The sequence below is a fragment of the Sus scrofa genome, chromosome 12 (genome assembly GCF_000003025.6).
Source record: "Sus scrofa isolate TJ Tabasco breed Duroc chromosome 12, Sscrofa11.1, whole genome shotgun sequence".
NCBI lineage: Eukaryota > Metazoa > Chordata > Mammalia > Artiodactyla > Suidae > Sus > Sus scrofa.
This window is the reverse complement of record NC_010454.4, coordinates 24,698,833-24,711,220: the sequence shown is the minus strand read 5'-3', so window position 1 is coordinate 24,711,220 and position 12,388 is coordinate 24,698,833.

The following is a 12,388-nucleotide window of genomic DNA, read 5'->3' as shown; positions in this document are numbered from 1 at the left end:
CCTGGGAACCTCCATATGCCGCGGGTACAGCCCTAAAAAGACCAAAAAAAAAAAAAAAAGAATTAAAATCTCTGCTTACATTCCATTTCCAAAGCAAGTCACAAGGCTAAATCCATCATCTGTGGAGTGGAGAAATTTTCTCCCCCCTATGGAAGGACATAGATGAGAGTGAATATTTGCTGTACAATAATACACTCCACCGGAGGGAGGTTATGGAGTTTCCTTCACAAGTGGTCTTTACAAATAGAAGAGATTGTTATCTATCTGGGTTCCTCTGGGTACCATATTACTTGAAGCAGAGCAAAGGAGGACCAGAAGACATGATTTCTTAAAGATGCCTATTTTGGTACAAGGGCAATGTAATACGTGTTTGATATCTGGTTGCCCCTGAAGCCCCTTTTCCTTTTCCACTGGAGCTGTGCCATGGGGGTGATTTGTAGCCCAAGTCTTAATATCAGAGTCTCTATGTGATTGTATACAAGTGACAGTCACACAGCAAACATAAATACAAAAGAGGTTCTGATACCATCAGGGAACAGTATTCCTGCCATCAGGCCAGCTTTGTCTGCTGCCGCAGTGCTGTTAACTCTGGAATGAAACTGGAGAGGTAACTGATGGTCAGAGGGGACTGGGAAGATTTCCATTTGTAACTGAGAGAGGCAGGGCTCAGCCAAAGGCAGGGCCAGAAGAGACTTTACCATGGCTAGATAAATTCAGTTTACATACACTTATACATTGTAGTAAATCACTTAATGATTTTAATATTTGAACTTAATCAAATGGAAAGAGAGGCACAATTGTAAACCCACACCCTCCGCAGTTTTTTTGTTTTATTTTGTTTTTTGGCTGCACCCATAGCCTATGACAGTTCCCAGGCCAAGGACTGAATCTGAGTCACAGAGGCGACCTACATGATAGCTACAGCAACACCAGATCCCACAGCACCATAGCGGGAACTCCCCTCAGCAGTCTTTCACGTCAAGGTTCCATGTTCTGTACAGTTTCACCCTGGATAATAATCTTTCTCTCTCTATTTGCCCCAGGGTGCTTAGTCTCCTTCTTTTCCCCTCTCAGAATCAGCTATTGGGAACTTTTCAGGTGCTACTCAAAGCATAGGCTCCAGATCACCTGCAGCTACACCCCCTGAGAATTTGTTAGAGATGCTATTATTGGGCCCCTCCCCCAGACTTGCTACATCAGAATCTCTGGGTATGGGGTTAGGAAGGATTGGGATCCATTGCACCACGCTGCATGGAATCCACTGCATTGCACCACGCTGCATGGAATCCACTGCATGTTTTCATAAGCTCATCAGGTGACAATTAAGCACACTCACTGAGGTTTGAGAACCTAGGTAGGTCTGGGTGGAATCCATGACTTGCAATTCTAACACTATGCAGATGACAGTGATGCACTGCTTTAGAACACAATCATATACGTATGAAATGACAGCCATCATTAAAAGCCTTATTGACTCTGACAAGATAGAGTCAAAGTCTTAGTGAAAGAAATGAGTCACTAATGGTGGGATTTCAGATAAAAGCCACCAGGTTAAAAAAACAAAAAGCGTATTTTGGTTAGAGAGTGGGCTTGGAGCCTCTGAAGCCACAAATGTGTGTGATTAGCTTTCTTCCAAATATAGAGCCTGTCCTGGCTACGGCTGATTAAAGAGGGAGTGTAGTATGGGGAGGAGAAGCATAGGACTCGGAGTCAGGAGATCTGGGTTCTGATTCTTGCCTTGTTACTGGGAATGTAACCGTGGTTGGGCCCCTTATCTTATCTCTCTGATTCTCATCTATAAACTGAAGAAGATGGAGTTCCTATCATGGCTCAGGGGAAATGAATCTGACTAGCATCCATAAAGACGCAGGTTTGATCCCTGACCTCCCTCAGTGGGATAAGGATCTGGTGTTGCCGTGAGCTGTGGTGTAGGTCGCAGACACGGCTTGGATCCGGCATTGCTGTGGCTGTGGTGTAGGCCAGCAGCTACAGCTCCGATTTGCCCCTTAGCCTGGGAACCTCCATATGCCATGGGTGTGGCCCTAAAAAGACTAAATAAATAAATATAAACTGAAGAAGATGAGTGCTACAATTTCTAACATCCCTACTACCCCCCCCATTTTCTAATTACACAACATTATCGTTACCTTAGCAACAATTTTCTCTCCAGGCGCTTAAAGGTGTTTCAAAAATACAGGAATTCCAAGGTGCAGAATTGAAGGCCCATTGAGTTAAACACGTGGCCCTGAGTAACACCGTGCATCATGGAGGGCGTTAGGACTGACTTTAACTGTTCCACCACACCGTCCTTTTTTTTTTTTTTTTTTTTTTTTTTTTTTTTGTCTTTTTGCCTTTGCTAGGGTCACTTCTGCGGCATGTGGAGGTTCCCAGGCTAGGGGTCGAATCGCAGCTGGAGCCACCGGCCTACACCAGAGCCACAGCAACGCGGGATCCGAGCCACGTCTGCAACCTACACCACAGCTCACGGCAACGCCGGATCCTTAACCCACTGAGCAAGGACAGGGACCGAACCCGCAACCTCATGGTTCCTAGTCGGATTCGTTAACCACTGCGCCACAACGGGAACTCCTCCACCACACCGTCCTTAGGGGGATGCTTGTTGAGCATCCAGGCTCTGAGCCGGACTCTGAGGTTGGGTTAGGACCCCTGCCTCCCACTTATTACTTGTGCGACTTTGGGCAAGTTACTCTCCTAGAGCTGTAGCTTTCTATTCTACAGAACGAGGATGACAATACCTTACAGGGTTGTCGTGAAGTTTAAAAGGGTTAATACATTATATCAAGCGCTCAGGACAGTGTCTGGCACGGGAAAAACGTTAAGCCGAGGAGGAGGAGGGGTGGTGCCCCGACAGTCCCTGCCAAGGAGCGGTTGAATTACAGGTTGCAGGTCTCCCTCATTCCTGTAGGTGGCGCCTCCCCTCGTTGAGCACACTATCCGCGTCCTCGAGCGCCTGGCTTGAGGAAGCAGAAATTTCAAGTTTCTTTACATCTCTGCTTTGTTCAGGATTGCTAGAGCAGGCTCTCCTGCAATCCCCTGAAACCTGTGCGGGGTTTGGGGGTCCTGACTTCCTTCCTGGAATGGCTCCGCCCCACCCCACCTCCACCAGAGGCCACTCACCGTCGCCAGGAGCGGGAGCCTCCCCTGCGGACGCAACCCTGTAGACCTTGTCGTGGGAGGATTTCACTCCCAGCACCTGAGCCAGGGAGTTCAGTGGGAGTTTCTTTCCTGCTCGGTTAAAATGACAAATTGGTACATGAGCGCTTAATGAAAGATGCTGGAAACGTCCGTGGAGATCAGAAAAATCGCCTCTCCGAGCTGACAGCCAGGCCATCTGCATTCCCACATTCCTATTAATTCCTTAACAATAAACGACAGGAGCGCCTAGAGGGTTAACAGCTTAATTTAATCTCTGAGATTCCTTCGTGGAGCATCGAGAATCAGAAGGGCATTTACAAAACGTTATCTGCACACCTGATTTTTTCCCCACTTGATGTGTCTTCTGGACCTGTCACACCCATTCCTGACTTACTGGCACAGAGGCTCTACCCCTCTGGCTGATCGAATGCTCTCTGCTGGGCCACTCTTGGGCTCCCTGATCCACATGATAGGGCTCCCAGTGTCACAAGATTTGGCTTCTTAAGCAGTTGCCCCCAATGCCGGTTTTATGTTATATCCCCCTGGGGCATTTTAGGGACAGGAAAGTCCCCATATAGATCCAGAAAGGTGGCGTCCCTGTTTCTGGTGAATTTCCTTCTCTGGTGGGAAGTAAAGGGAAGAGCAACATGGTAGCAGCGATCAGCTTGGAGGGCTATCAGGTCAGGCTTTGAGAGTCTCTGGCAGATCATGAACTATTTACTCATTGCAGAAGCCCCATTCTAATGCCATTTTATGCATAAGGAAACTGAGACCCGGAAATGTTTGTTTAAGGCTGTATATCCAGGTAATGCCAAAGCCCTAAAGTAGGATTCAAGTCTCTCTACTCCTGGACAAGTATTTGTCCAAAAGTACGGTTGGCATATAGATCTCACTTTACGAGGTAACTCCCATTGGGAGGGGCTGTCCAGAGCCCTGTGGACTTCTCGGAAAACCTCAGTTACAATTTGCAGGTGTCTTCTAGGGACAGAGAGGGGGCAAAGGTGCCAGGCATGTGGCACTTGCAGTCTCTGCACTTTTCAGGCTGTTCCTTTGGGTTAGGTATTTAAAGATGTCTATTAAAATGACAGTGTTATCTGGGAGGACTAATGCACTAAGCCATTATCTCTCATTAACACCTGGGCTAGAATTCACTTAAGATTAGTTTGCCTGGCAGATCCCTAAGGGAATGAGTGTTCTGACCTGGATTGGGGCCTAGGAAAGGACACAGGGCCTTGCCCTGGAGGGTGGAATATTGAGGGCTTGGTGCAGACAGGGGTTAGAAGATACTGGATATTCAGTGGGGCTGATGTAAGGGGAAAAAGTGACCCTGAAGACTTTTGCACAGTCCTCTCCTGGCTACCTTTGCAGTATGTGGTTGCTACCAGTCACACAGCTTGATTCTCAGTTTCCCTAAATGTAAAATAAAGGGTTGGACTAGATCAGGTGTCCTCAAACCTGTGCATGTTAGAATCGCCAGAAGGGCTTTATTCTTTTTAATGCCAACATTCGGGTCCTACCGAGACCAATTAAATCAGAATGTCCTGCACCCCCGCTCTTTACCCACTTCTCTATAGAATGATCATAGTACTGGGAGTTCCCATTGTGGCTCAGTGGGTTAAGGACCTGAGGCTGTCTCTGTGAGGACTGGGGTTTGATCCCTGGCCTTGCTCATTGGGTTAAGGATCTGGTGTTCCTGCAAGCCATGGCATAGCTCAGATCCAGTGTCGCTGTGGCTGTGGCGCAGGCTTGCAGCTGCAGCTCTGATTGGACCCCTAGCCTGGGAACTTCTTTATGCCCTAGGTGCCACTGTAAAAAAAGAGAGAGAGAGAGAAGAAAGAAGTATCTAGTGAACAGCATTAAGAACTCTTATGCCTGATATTTGAATTGTTAAAACAAAATCGTTAAAAAAAAAAGAGAATTATCCTGGTATCCGTCATGATACCATCCGGTCCCTACGTATCTTATACACTTACAATTCTAGTTTCTGCATCTTTTTGCATTTTTTGAATGTATCAAAATGCTTTCAGAGGCAGGTATCAAGAATACTTGACAAAAAAAGCCTCCATCGCAGTTTTCACTGTCTCACCAAATAAGAAGGGTACACGTCCTACTTTGGTTCCTCAGCTGAAAAATACCACAGCTGACCAGACTTCTTTCATCCTTGTGTTTCTTTACCCTCAGCATTGGCTCTTGGGCTTTCGAGCCAAAGCTTGGCATGGTTGCTCTAGTTGAAGAAATCATGTCCTCATACAACTATGTTCACAGGCACAATGGAAAAAAGAGTGCAGGAGCCTCAGGCATGTTTATCTTTGTGTGTGTGTGTATGTGTGTGTGTGCACGTGCTTGCTCATCCTTTTAATTAGAAGAAAAATGTCCCCATACGTCTCCTAGTGCCATGTTCCTCTTACTTCTCATTGGCCAGAACTGGCTCACATGACCCTCTTTAGCTTCAAGTGAACCTGAGAAAGTAAGAACCTGGTATTTTCAGCTTCTATCATGAGAGGCAGCTCTGCTAGAAATAAAGAGAGGTGAGTATGGGGTAAGCTATTTAGAGAATCCGCCCAATTGCTGTAAATATATCCGGTAACACAGAAGACAAAATTAAATATCTAGAACCAGGGAGCTCCTGTTGTGGTTCAGTGGACACAAACCCAACTAGTATCCAGGAGGATGCGGGTTCGATCCCTGGCCCCGCTCAGCAGGTTGAGGATCCAGCATTGCGGTAAGCTGGGGTGTAGCTTGCAGACGCAGCTCGGATCTGGCATTGCTGTGGTTGTGGCGTAGGCTGGCAGCTGCAGTTCTGTTTCAACCCCTAGCCTGGGAACTTCCATATGATGTGGGTGTGGCCCTAAAAAAGACCAAAAAAAAAAAAAAAAAAAAGAAAGAAAAAAATATCTAGAACCAGAAGTTATAAGTTAAGCACTTAAATGCAGCTGCTTCTTTATATACTACTTTCTTAAGCAGCTAAAGCCTTTTATTCATATCTGCAGTGCTGGCTCCTGAGACCACATCCTCCCTACCTAGACAGGAAGTATAAAAGAAGATCAAGGCGATTTAGATGTGCTTTGTTTATTTGTGATGTGACTATAAATGTCTTCCTGAACAGCAGACTCCTGTCCACTGGGATCTGATTCCTCCACCCCATTTGTTAACTGACTTCGTGGTGCTTAGACCTTTATCATGCTCTTGAACAAGGGAGACCACCCACTTTCTGGTCACTGCACCTTCCTCTCCGGATCCCAGACCACTGGTGTTTGTCTGTCCTTGATATCTGAGAGCTCTCTAGTGGTCCTATCTCCTTGACAGACAAACCCAATCCTGCTGCTGGGAGTGTGGGGAAAAAAAATAAAAAAAATCCTGCATATGTGCACGCACTGAATAAAGCTGAATACATATGGCACTAACCAAACATGTAAGATTGAAGGGGAACCAAACCAAGAGACCATCAGCTGGCGTAATCATATCAGGGCTGGTTCCTGGCAAAATCTGACATTTTGAAAATTGTTTTTGGTTAATGGGTTAATTCCTTTAATATAGAAAGAGTTCCTGGCGTTCCCGCTGTGGCACAGCAGAAAACGAATCCGACTAGTAACCATGAGGTTGAGGGTTCAATCCCTGGCCTCGCTCAGTGGGTCGGGAATCCAGCATTGCTGTGAGCTGTGGTGTAGGTCACAGATGGAGCACGGATCCTGTGTTGCTGTGGCTGTGGTGTAGGGTGGCAGCTGTAGCTCCCATTGGATCCCTGGCCTGGGAAATTTCATGTGCCACAAGTGCGGCCCTAAAAAACAAAAGAGTTCTTAAAAGCCTATGGGGGGGGGGGGGGAGGACAAATACCCCTAAAGAAAAATAGATAAGGAGAGAACTAGAATTTATAGAAGTAGTAGTACTAAGGGCCATAGATGCATTTTTTTTAACAGTTCTTTACCAATAAGCAAATAAATGTAAATCAGGACGAGATAGGAGTTCCTTGGTGGCTCAGCAGATTAAGGATCTGGCATTGTCATTGCTGTGGGTCGGGTCATTGCTGTGATGTGGATTTGATCCCTGGCCTGGGAACTTCTGCATGCTGTGGGTGTCGCCAAAAAAAAAAGACAAGATATGAATTCTTTCAACTTGACCGAGGTTTAAGAAGGTTCTAAAAAAATATAATACTTAAAGTACAGGATAAGATCAATAGCACTTGGTCCATTCCCACTGTTTCTGGTGTGTTTTTGTTTGTTTTGTACTGCAGAGGCTGGAAAGCTAAATACTATATTTTCCAATTAGGATACTAGATGTGATTTAGGTTTCACTCATTAAATGCACTTTCCTGAGATTTGGAGGATGCTCTTTGCTGTCCAGAAGCCTTCAGCCATGATTCCTTTGCATTGGATCCTTCGGACTATGAACACTGTGGCACATAATAGGCTTAATGTTTTTGGTACTTTAAGTAAGTTAAAAAGCAAGTTTTCCTTGTGTTATTAGCTCAAGGAAATAAACTACTTAGTTCCAAATCTGGCTTCGTGGCCTTGGACAACTTACTTGCCTCTCTGGTGGGTCTCAGTTTCCTTCTCTGTACAGTGAAAGGAATTTATTAGATGACTCCTGCCCTCTTGACAGCCTAGCCTCATGCCAATCACACACAGTGCTGGCTCCTCTTTTCTGGAAGAATCTGTCAAGCAGAGGACCTTCACCCAGCTTGGAGGTCAGTGGGAGAGCCCCAAACTCCGGAGGCAGATCTCATCTCTTTGGTCAACTCATTTGGTCAGGGTAGGGACCATTTATACTCTTGGGGTTGGTATCCAGGTGCTTGGCCATTTTAGTTCGATGACTCTTCTACACAAGTGGATGGGTGATGTGGTGTTAGGAATCCTTAACCAGGAGTTCTGAAAACCCTCCTGTCCACTATTTACTACCCCAAACCCCTCCCTGAATGCTGGCACAGTGCATTCATCATTAGAAATGGCTCCATTAGGTCAAGGGATTGTTTCAAGCTAAAGTGAAAATACATTCTCAAAAGAATACATTAATATATTCACCCCGACCGACCTCATTAGTGCTCATGACGTGTGAGGTTAGATAACCAGTTTGGAGAACAGGGAGCAGATCTGGAAGAGAGGGGGAGGACGGACAAAGTCTGACTGGAAGAAGGGGTTCTCAAGGAAGACAAGCTTAGGTGAGATGTGACAGGGGACACACGAGGAAAACTTGGGGGCAGCATGAGTATACTTCATTCATTCATTCCAACCAATAAACATGTATGAAGCCTTCATTCTATGCCGGGCACAATGCTAGTTGTGGTGGATACAGAGGTGAATAAATATTAGTCTTGGTTCCTAAGGGAGGGGGAGGACCAAATGTAACCTGAGCAAGAAAGTATTCTATACACTATATGTCCTCAGCCTGTGCACAAAAGGACCAGGCCATTTTTCCTGGAGGCATCAGAACAAACTTCGTGGAAGCAGGATTGCTTTCCTTCCTGGTGTGAAGAAGGTGCCGCCAGAGGAGGAAGAAAGGAGAACAAACTGTAGCTACCTTGTCACTTCTTATCAGGGCCAGCCTTGAGAAGGGATGTGACTTTCTTTGTGATTGGATAAGGAGGCAAAATAAATTTATAGACACATTGGAGGCAGAGTGTCTTGATTCCTTTGGCAGTTGGAGAGCAAGCTGCTTGACCAGAGCCTGAGGGTCACCCACAGCAACATGGAGTCGAGCTTGCAGTGGCCGAGAGTGTGGCCTTGGCTGTCACCCTCCCTGGGTTTGAACCCTGGCTCTGTGACTTGAACAAAGTCCTTCCTACCCCTGGTTCCAGTTTTCTGGTTTGTAAAATGGGGAGAAAATCGTACTCATCTCACAGAGCTGGGAGGACTAAAGGAAATAATGGGAGTTCCTGTCGTGGCTCAGTGGTTAATAGATCCGACTAGGAACCGTGAGGTTGCAGGTTCTATCCCTGGCCTTGCTCAGTCGGTTGAGGATCTGATGTGGCTGTGGCTGTGGCTGTGGCTGTGGCCGGCGGCTATAGCTCCGATTCGACCCCTAGCCTGGGAACCTCCATATGCCTCAGGAGTGGCCCTAGAAAAGGCAAAAAGACTAAAAAAAAAAAAGAAGAAGAAGAAATAATGCATAGAAAGCCCTCAGTGATTGTGCCAGTTACCTGCTATTTTCTGAGATATGTTCTATGAAACAGAAATGGCTGAGTTCATTGGCAGAGCCAAGGAATTCTAGCTCTAGTTCAGGATCTTTGGTCTCAGTGATGAAACCAACAGCCTCTTCATGGTGTCCCAGGGATCCTGTGAATCTTTTTTATAACCCCTTTGCCTGCCTCATCCCATTCCTTTCCCATTCAATTCTTTGTAATTTATAACCATGCCTCCTGCTCAAGAAATTCAGGACAGGAAAATCTGACTGTGTTTAACAGATCCACCTAGGGTTCATTGTTCATGTTAAAAATAATTATTTGTTTTACCAGAGAATTAACCTTTACAAAGTTAATTTCCTGTGTACAGGCAGAATTGGCTGCAGGATATAAAAACTTATTTTACATACATCTTAGAATCATAAAATTGTGAAACCTTAAAGACGGAACTGGCTTTAGAAATCATCTAGGCCAGCGGTTTTCACAACTGTAGCAACCTTATTTCTTTAGAAGTCTTTCTTGGAGTTCCCGTCGTGGCTTAGCAGTTAGGGAACCCAACTATCATCCATGAGGACTCAGGTTTGATCCCTGGCCTTGCTCTGTGCATTAAGGATCCAGTGCTGCCATGAGCTGTGGTGCAGGCCAGCAGCTTCAGCTCCAATTGGCCCCCTAGCCTGGGAACCTCCATATGCCGCAGGTATGGGCCTAAAAAAAAAAAGTCTTAGATTTCCCAGATACATGATACAGAGGAACACAGAACTTGTTTCTTTAACCAGGGACGGGGGTGGGGGAGGGGGGGAGAAGCACTCCTTCTCTTACTGTCTATCCCTATCCTGGACCCAGCTTTGGAACCCCTCTGAGGAACCCTAAGGGCTTCTAGGAACAAAACTTGAGTTCTACCACAACCAACTTACTCTCTACATTCCTTTGTAAAACTTGATCCTCCTGCATTTCTATCCATTCCAATGTCTTATTCATTTTCTTTTGAAAAGTATAGGTTCCTGGAGAGCAAAAGCCTTTTTGTTTAAATTAAAAAATATATATATATATTCTTAGTGTACTGCTCTGGATGTAAGTGGGGTCGTTAAGATCTCGTTAAAGTCTTCCTGTTAGTGCCAGAAATGACCAGAGACTCTTATTATATATAAACATCCTTTATTGAATCTTTGAAAAGTGATTTCATAGAACCATTGAATTTTCAGCTTGAAGGGACCTTAGAGAACGTGCACTTGAACACTCTCATTTTCTGGATGTGGAAACTGGGGCCCAGATAAGTGATTCGGTTGATGCCATGTTGTAAGTTAATAGCAGAGCTGGGACAAGAGTGCTGGGCACCTGAGTCTTGGGTTTCATCTTGTAACCAGTGGCTGCTCTTACACGACTAGACTTTTATAGGTTTGTAGTCCTGAAAACACACTTAAGCTACCTGCAAATCTCCTTTCTTTTCTCAACAGTTAACCCAGAGAGTGATCTTAATAATCCATGGCCTATACCTTACTACGTAAATGTTTTAAATTATAAAGGTAAAAATGGACTGACATAGGAAGATGTCCAGGATATAGCAAAAGGAGATGCAACTATTGTGTGGGGGATGATTCCATTTTGTTTATTTATTTATTTATCTCATTAGAGTTGATTTATAATGTTTCTTCAGTTTCTGCTGTACGGCAAAGTGATCCAGTCTTATGTACATTTTTTTTCATACTATCTTCCATCGTGTTCCAACGCAAGAGACTGGGCATAGTTTCTCATGCTGTACAGTAGGACCTCACTGCTTATCCACTGCCAATGTAACAGTCTGCATCCAGTAACCCCAAATTCCCTGTCCATCCCACTCCCTCCCCACTTCTCCCTGGCCATCACAAGTCTGCTCTCCATGTCCGTGCCGTCTTGTTTAAAGCTTCGGTCATTTCTCTAAGGTTTAGCTGAAAGTATTTCTCTAGTACACATGACTCAAGTACCTAATGGACACTCAAGTATCTAATGATGTGACAACCACACCTATTAATTTATGTAAGTTGACACTGATGCATGACTCTCACAAGCAGAAGAGGTTTTATTTACTTCATCTTATATTTACTACTGCACAGCGTCACATAGTATGTATGCATTCGAGTTTTCCCAATCCTCTATGGACAATATTTAGGTTATCTCCAATTTTCCAACAAGCTGCAGTGACAGTCCCCACACAAACATCCTTTTGTAGAGCAGAGCAGTTTTGTGGGACAGATTCCTAGAAGTGGAATTGTTGGGTCAAATTTTGGGATACGGTATGGCATTTATTCTCATCTTTTTCTTTTGCTGCCAAGACTAAAGTGAATAAACCACAGCATCTGTACACGACTTTGTAGTTTCCTAAAGCTTTCACATACATGATGTTACTTGAGCATTTTAACAACTGTGTGAGTTTACAGATGGGGAAGATAAAGTTTAGGTAAGTTAAGTAATTCGTTTGAGTCCTTTAGCTAGAAGGTAGAGCCAGATTTGAAAACTAGGTCTTCTCACTCCAGGTGTAAGGCCAAAAGTCTCCAGTGAAAGCACAGAAATAAATCACTAGGGTGAGAACAGGAATGTGAACACACTTTCTTTGGGCAGCAGAGACCACCAATCTGACCTGTTGGTGGATGCTGGCTAGGGCACAGACATCAACTGGCCTTCACCTTAAAATTACCTTAACACCTTAAAATCACCCTGAGAGCATTTCAGGTGTATCTTCAGAAACAATCATTGCCACTGTCTCCTGAGATGAGAAGAGGTTCAAAAGAGTATTGGTGAAACCCCTTGGCCCTGGATACAGAGGAGAGGAGAAGCCCTAAGCTTTGCTAATTAGACCTAACGGACAGGCTTCTATGAGCAGAAGGGGTGTGTGTGTGTGTGTCAGGGGTGGGGGTGGGGGGTGGGGACACATAAGGCACTTTTTCTTCTGGAGACAGAGGTCTCTGCTCTGCTGCATTTCAACTTGCCAGTGGGTTTCTAGCACTGGCTGGGGCCCAATGAATAGCTGTGACACTCAGGATGTACAAACATCCTTTCTTTTGGCCTTGCAAACTACTTACTGATGCTAAAGCAATTAAGTCTTCTTTGGTTTAATAGACATTTATCCAGCACCTACCATGT